Genomic DNA, 7,240 nt, shown 5'->3' on the forward strand with positions numbered 1-7,240 from the left:
GGGAGCCTGCGCACCACCTCCCCATAGGCCGGCCGAGCTGGGCCACATCCAATCAAAGGGACCATGCCCTAGGGGCGGAGCCAAGGAGCATCCAATCCTGATCCAGCCTCCCAAGTCCCTGGGTTTAAATTACTGCACCAGCTGAGCACGGAGAACCAGCCACGAGCAGTTTGTGGATACCACTGTCTGGTGTTGGAGAGTCAGGTTCCTGCCAGAAAGCAAAAGAAGAAACCAAAAGTGTTTGTTGCACAGATGCAGATCTGTCCGCATCTGTGGAGGAACCGAGGCAGGAAGCGAAACACATCTGGGAACAGCGGCCAGGGAGCTTCCCTTTTCTTAATCACATTGTCTTGCATGCTATTCCTCAGATCTATCGGAGATCGAATTGTGTTTGTTCGTTCGTTCGTTCGTTTCTTTGGTTGGTTGGTTGATTGGTTTTGGTCTCCTCCCAATTTGTATTTAATAGGATAACCATGAGGATTGGATGAGTCATTGCCTCAGACTCCTGGTTAATAGATCCCGTTGGTACTCTTTCCCTCTTCTGTACAATAAGCTAACTCTATTTTGAAGGCTACAATTTAGACATAGATTCTTAGAGAGGAAAATAAAAAGTGAAGATCCCGTTGGTCTGCTAGCCTCCAGTAGTCACTGAGCTGTGTTTTTAGGAAGGATGGATGTATAAAGAAACAGCAGGAGAGTATGTGGGGGAAGTTTGGGAGAGTGTGTAGTAACAGTATCAAGATCCACCAAAGACTTTGTCAGTGGTATTTATTGTCTCCTCCCTAGCAAGTTCTCCTCAGACACTCAGCACTGTTGATCACAGACAACTGGAACCTCCGAACTGAAAAGCAGCAGCGTCTGCAGAAACTGACCAACTGGTTTCAGTACAGTGGACAGAATAGAAGGTTGCAGTTACCATGGTTCCATAGGCTAGTTACCATCTCCTGAGCTAGTTCTAGCCCTTGGGAATAGCCATTCCTTATCCATCTCTGCTGGAACTAACATCTTGTGACTAATACATTAAAAAAAAAACTTTTGGAATCTCTTAGTTTAGCAGACCACTATTTTCCCCCACCCCAAAAGCCAAGAATGTCATCAGATAGCACCTTGGCCCTATAGAAAAGCTTCCTCATCTTTTCTGTATTGGCCTTTCTGATGTACACTATATTTTAAATATGACTTGACTTATGACTTTCTTCTATAAAACCGTGAAACTCTTTCCGTGTTAGAACATGGAATTTAGGATGACCCAAATCTGTGTCCCAGCCCCAAGGTTAATAAAAATGGCCCCAGAATAAACAGTCTCTTTTTCTTTTCGGATGAGGTTTCTCTGTCCACAGTGGTTACACAGCTAACTCTGATGTGCCATCAGAAATCAGCACATTTGAAAAACCACAGAAGTTTAGAATATGGCAAAGAATACTTTCACAGAGAGAGAAGTGATGAGGCCAGGAGTAAGCTCTGAGTGGAGGGATTGGAATGTCATGGTCAGAGAACAGCGGGTTATTCTTGCAGTCATAATGCCCGGTTCTATTCACATTAAGGTTTTCATAAAGAGGAAGCGGGGAGGAAGGGGAGCAGAGGGAAGTGCTCTAGACATAGGTAGCAACTTAGACATTCTACCACAGTAACACTGGCAAAGCCTTGGTTGTGTGTAACATGTTCTTTCCTAGACTAAGCGAGGACGGCTGCTGTGGCTGGGTTGTCCATACAGGACAGTAAATTCTGCACTGAGTCTGGTCCTCTGGAGAATTTCTCAAAAGTTGGAGCTCCTCAAAAGGCAAGACAAACTATGATTCATGGTCTTATTTACTTGTTCACTCCTTTTCTCTTTACAATGTATACAGTAGGAAATAATTGTGAGAAGCAGTTACCCCTGTAAGCAACATATGTACTTCTATTCTTACGACTGAACTTTTGCCATTCGAGACCCTTTTTCCTTTGAGAGGTTTTATACAACACTGGACACATAAGTATATAAAACAGGCATGCACATAAAAATGTACTGATAATAAGTCCTAAAGAGATCTATTTGAAAACAATTCTTTGATACACACACACACACACACACACACACACACACACATATATATATATATACATACATACATACACATATATATATGTAGTAAATTTGCCTACTAATGGATGGGCAGGCCTGTGTCTTTTTACAGAGAGAATTAAATCCTGACAATATTTGGTGCTTTGGGTTGCAGAATAACTTTAGCATTTTTTAGAGTCGAGTGATACTAATTTTAGAATCGTCTGTACTGACAGTGGCCTTGCACAAATAGGACAACATAAAATGGCAGACAGATATGTACAACCATTTCAGAAATTGTTGAAAACTCTGTTCTATTTCCAAGCAAATGTGATTGTTTGTTTGTTGTTTGGGTTTTGTATTTGTTTGTTCGTTTGTTGTCTTTTTTTGTTTGTTTGTTTTTGTTTTTGAGGTAGGGTTTCTCTATGTAGCCCTGGCTATCCTGGGCCTTGTTCTGTAGACCAGGTTGGCTTCAAACTCAGAGATCTGCCTGTCTCTGCCTCCCAAATGCTGGGCTCAAAATGCTGCATCACCATGCCCAGCAGTTTTTTTTTTCTTTTTGTTTTTTTTTTTTTTCCGGAGCTGGGGACCGAACCCAGGGCCTTGTGCTTGCTAGGCAAGCGCTCTACCACTGAGCTAAATCCCCAACCCCTTTTTCTTTTTTTATAAAGCTCAAATCAGCATTTCAAAGGAAAATTTTGGAAATTAAAGATTCCAACACAATACAATCCATCCATATGTTAATTTTAATACTTACATGCTGAAGGATAATGGCAGGAAAATATTAAAAGTCTTTGCTTTCCATAATTTAAGCCATTGTTCCTATGTTAGAACAATGCGGGGCTGGAGAGATGGCTCAGCGGTTAAGAGCACTGACTGCTCTTCCAGAGGTCCTGAGTTCAATTCCCAGCAACCACAAAGTGGCTCTCAACCATCTGTAATGGGATCCAATGCCACCTTCCGGTGTGTCTTGTGGATGGCTATAGTGTACTCCTATAAAAGTAAATAAATACATCTTTAAAATAATGCATGTACAGCAAAAATAATGACGCTCTTGAACGTGAGGCACTAAGCAGTGCTTGTCAGTGTTGAGTGTCATGGCAGCATGGGTAATTAAGAATATGTGTATTTTGAGTTTAGAACCGAGCCTCAGGTGTGGTGGCACGACCCTTTGATTCCAGCACTGGGGAGGCGGAAGCAGGTAGATCTCTGAGTTCAAAACCAAGCTGGTCCACACAGCAATATCCAGGTCAGCCAGAGCTACATAGGGAAACCCATCTCAAAACAACAACAAACACTGGAATGGAGACTTCTGTGAACTGTGCTACTTGGCACATAAACACTGTGGTACGATCTCAGATTAATCATGTGTTTGCTTTTGAGTTCATTTTTGGCCATTGTGGGTTCAGAAATCTTTTATTCTTCTTACAAACTAAGGCAGGGAGAGAAGATATGAAGGGTGAAAAGGAATTGCTGGGGTGTCTGGGGAGAAAGGGAGGGAGAGGTGGGTGTGGCTATAGTCCAAAAGACATTGTGTAGGACTGGAGAGAGGGCTTAGTAGTTAAGACTTAGTACTGTTCTTGTAGAGACGACAACTTCAGTTCTCATGACCTACACTGGGTGGCTCAAAAAAATCACCTGTCATTCTAGTCCCAGGAGATCCAACACCCCTGGCCTCTGTAAGCATCTGTACACAGGTGCACATACCCACTGAGACATAGACATGCACATGTATGTATAGGCACATAGTGCACACACACACACACACACACACACACACACACACACACACGGACTTTTAAAATGAAAAACTTTGGAGGTTTCAGGTAAGGAACCAAAGAAGCCCGTCGCCATACTCTAGGAAATCTGATGGTCCAAATTCACTTATTTGTTCAATAAACAGTCATCCACTCTCTATATGTTCCCGCTCCCTCGCTGAACACTAAGGCATCAATGTAAAGCAGTCAAAGAACCCTCGTTCACAGAATGCCTTCCAGTAAAATGTGCTACCAGCACTTGGGTAACTAGTTCCAGATGCTGTCTCAAGCATTCTGTGTTTGGTATTTCTGTCTCACAGCAACCCTAGCAGCAGACAGGTTCTTATTGTCCAGTCGTTACATTGTTATGTAAATTTAGCCCAGACTTCAAGGGCACTGTGTTCTGAAATGCCCCCTTGGTAGCTATCTTGTCTTTCCTGCTCATAGCCTCAGAGCGACCGCAGCAGAAGTGTCATGGTGAAGTATATTTCCTCACTCTAAGCAGGCTGCATTCACATTTACTGCATACTAGGAGCTGTTCAGCTAGGTATGACGGGAGCATACTGACCCAGAGGAAGTCAACAAACCTGTAAGAGTACTATGGAAAGTACTGGCCTTGTAAACCTCTGAAGCTTTTGTTTTACTGTGGATAAAATTTTAGAAAGCTATTGCAGGATCACAGTATTGCTGGAGTGCAAGACTGACATAATCTGATTTAGGTTTTAAGAGGCTCTTGCTGACGGTTGTCTGGAGAACAGGCTATGGGGGTGGGCAGCGATGTTGGGAATTAGTGTGGTGACTGGAGACTGCCAAGAGATGGCCTTTTGGACTTGCATGAGAGTTAAAGCCAACAGGTCTTGCTTGCCGATGGATGGAATGATAGAAACAGAGGACTGTGGGTAACAGCTAGTCAAACAGGTGGATGTGGGAGTTCCCTTTGTTTGAATATGGAATACAAATTGTTTAGCTAGGTCTAAAGTTCAGAGATTCATCTTGGCTAAGGAAACTAGAGTTATAAGTCCATATTTTTTTAACTAAAAAAAAAAACTCTTTAGCACTCAATGAGTCCTTTAACGAGAACTTTGCAGAATTTAGTTTGTAAAAACTGTGGCTTGTGTTTAACAACTGTTTCACAAAATCCCTGCAATGTTAACTACTGGTTGTGGGGCTTCTCGGTGACCAGGTGTCCCCCTTTTCCCTTTCATCCTCTATTTATTAGATAGTCATCATGGCTCTCGACTCAAATCTTGAAACACTTTTCACCGAAATAGGTGATATATTAACTATTAGTTTAGATACTGGTGGGAAAATAAACCTACAGATGGGACCCTTTCATTTAGTGATTGCCAGACACCATGCTGAATGAATTCCTTGAATCCAAACACAGTTATCTTCCACCAGGATTCAGAACCTGTAGGATCTCTATTCTCTCAAAGGCTTTCAAATAACAGTGAACAGCAGCGAACAGGATCCACTCTGGGCTTTCCGCTACAGAGATCTTAGACCTCTTTGCCCAGACTAGCTCTTGGGCATGCGCACAAAGACCCAGATGCGGGGGGCGGGGCCGAAGGAAACTGGGCTCGGCTCGCTCACGTGGGCGGGCAGAGCAGCGTCGCTGCGTTGCTAGGAGACGCGCGGGTTGCACGGGCCGCTACAGTTAGTCCTTGGCTGTCTCAGCCCAAGATCCCGAGTAGGGAACACGAGCACCGCTGCGCCCTCCTGCGAGGCCGGCAGAACTAGGGTAACCGCGGATAGCGGGAGCCAGACCTGAGCGGATGCGCAGCGAGAACCCGGGCCTTGATCGCCGTGCGGCTGGCTCGGCCCCGCCCCAGGAGCTCAGGCCCCGCCCTTTCCGCCCGGCCGCTCTGGTACCCGGGGTTTTTTCTTTTCTTTTAGGGCGGGTCTTCACTTGGTCCCTCCCACATCGTAGGATCCGCTACCCTGCTAAATTCTTCTCCGCGAGTCGGCTACTGTATAGCTATGTGATGCCAAGGCTCAGAGGACGGTCTTTGGTTTAGCTTCTTCTGGGTAGATTAGAATTTACAGACGTCATGACTTATGGGGAAAAAACGTGTTTTCTGGCAGACAAAGCACGCTAGCTGTGAGAACCCTCTTACGGGGTGGCTTTACACAAACGCAGACTGGCACACCAGGAAGATGGACCGATCAGGCGGGGGTGCTTGCAGGCGCGGGGGGGCACTTTAGTCTTTAAAATGAACCCCTGTTTTAAGGACTGTGTTTAGAAAACTATGTTGACCCAGTGCGTTTATTGTCTCGACCAAGGTTTACATGTAGTTTAAAGGGATCCTGCCACCTGCTAGGAGCGCAAATAATGATATAAGGTGAGGAGATGGGGGTTGGAAGATTAGGCATGTTATCTATACGGGGTTACAGGGCAAAAGCTTCAGCGACAGCAGGCTGGACTCAGCCACCCATCCCAAATGCACCAATTAAGGAGACACACAACAAGGAGAAAAGTAGAGAAAGACGTAATTCACGTGACTCACTAGCGGGGGTAATAAGGAATAAGGTCTCGGGACCCCAGGTTTGTGTTTGGGGCGCTTATAGAAGCTTTAGAGTTAAGTAGAGGAAGAAACTAAACAGGGCTAAAAGATGTGTATAACGGTCTTGTTTAAGTTGGGAGTCGCAGGCTGTAAGTGCCCTCCGCCCCTGTTGTATCAACTCTGATGTTGCAAAGGACCTGGTGGAAATCCAATATTTCTCAAATTCTTGGCTGCCTTCTGTCTTCAGCTTCGAAGGGTGGTGAGATAGTTTAAATAGGCAGACTGTGACTGGATGGTTAACATCCCCGTACAGTTAGGCATTCCTCTGACCCAAAGTCAGACACAAAACCAAAGCAAAGGAACGAGGCTTCAGCATCCTTTGTTACCTTGTGGGCCCCAGTGAAGAGTTTTAAAGTGTGTTTTGTAGCTGTTTCTGAATGGTTGTTTGAAGGGAGAGAGCTTGAGGTAGTTGGCTATGTCAGGGGTGACTGCTGTTACCTTAGAACTTAATGTCAGGGACTTAAGATTGGTGGGATTTTTATTTTCAATACACACATAGCTTAATAGTGCTTAATGAAATCCAGTTTCTAAAAAGTAGACATTCAACCATTGCCACTTCCTGTTTATAGTGTTATACATATGTATTATAGAAATCCAGTGTGTTTTGTTATATAATTTTATTTACTATGTATATACTGTGCATAGGTGTTTCTATCTGAGCAAAACTAGAAAACTAACTCACAGAGCCTTACAAAACCAGAAGAAAATAGATAATTGTTATTTAGTGTTTTTATTTAAAAAGTAAACATTAGTGAAAAAGTTATGCCTTTCACAAAAGATTGAGAATTCTTTTTTCTGGCAACAAGTTAAATATTGAAGCATCAATATTTTTATACTTTTTAGCTCTTACACCATAAGGTTAGCCTTGTTTTGCAGCT

The 7,240-nt window shown here is 43.8% G+C and overlaps 1 protein-coding gene across 7 annotated transcripts in view; it reads left to right on the forward strand.

The window, feature by feature from the left end:
* The first annotated feature begins 1,553 nt into the window (after positions 1-1,553).
* Meig1 (meiosis/spermiogenesis associated 1) overlaps positions 1,554-7,240 on the forward strand; it is a 17,860-nt gene continuing 12,173 nt past the window's right edge. Inside the window, exon 1 of one of the 7 annotated variants that reach the window (XM_087591469.1) lies at positions 1,554-1,780. The gene's annotated coding sequence lies outside the window, so the exon portion shown is untranslated. 7 annotated transcript variants of the gene reach the window in all.

This window comes from Rattus norvegicus, chromosome 17, assembly GCF_021556685.1.
Source record: "Rattus norvegicus strain SHRSP/BbbUtx chromosome 17, alternate assembly SHRSP_T2T, whole genome shotgun sequence".
NCBI lineage: Eukaryota > Metazoa > Chordata > Mammalia > Rodentia > Muridae > Rattus > Rattus norvegicus.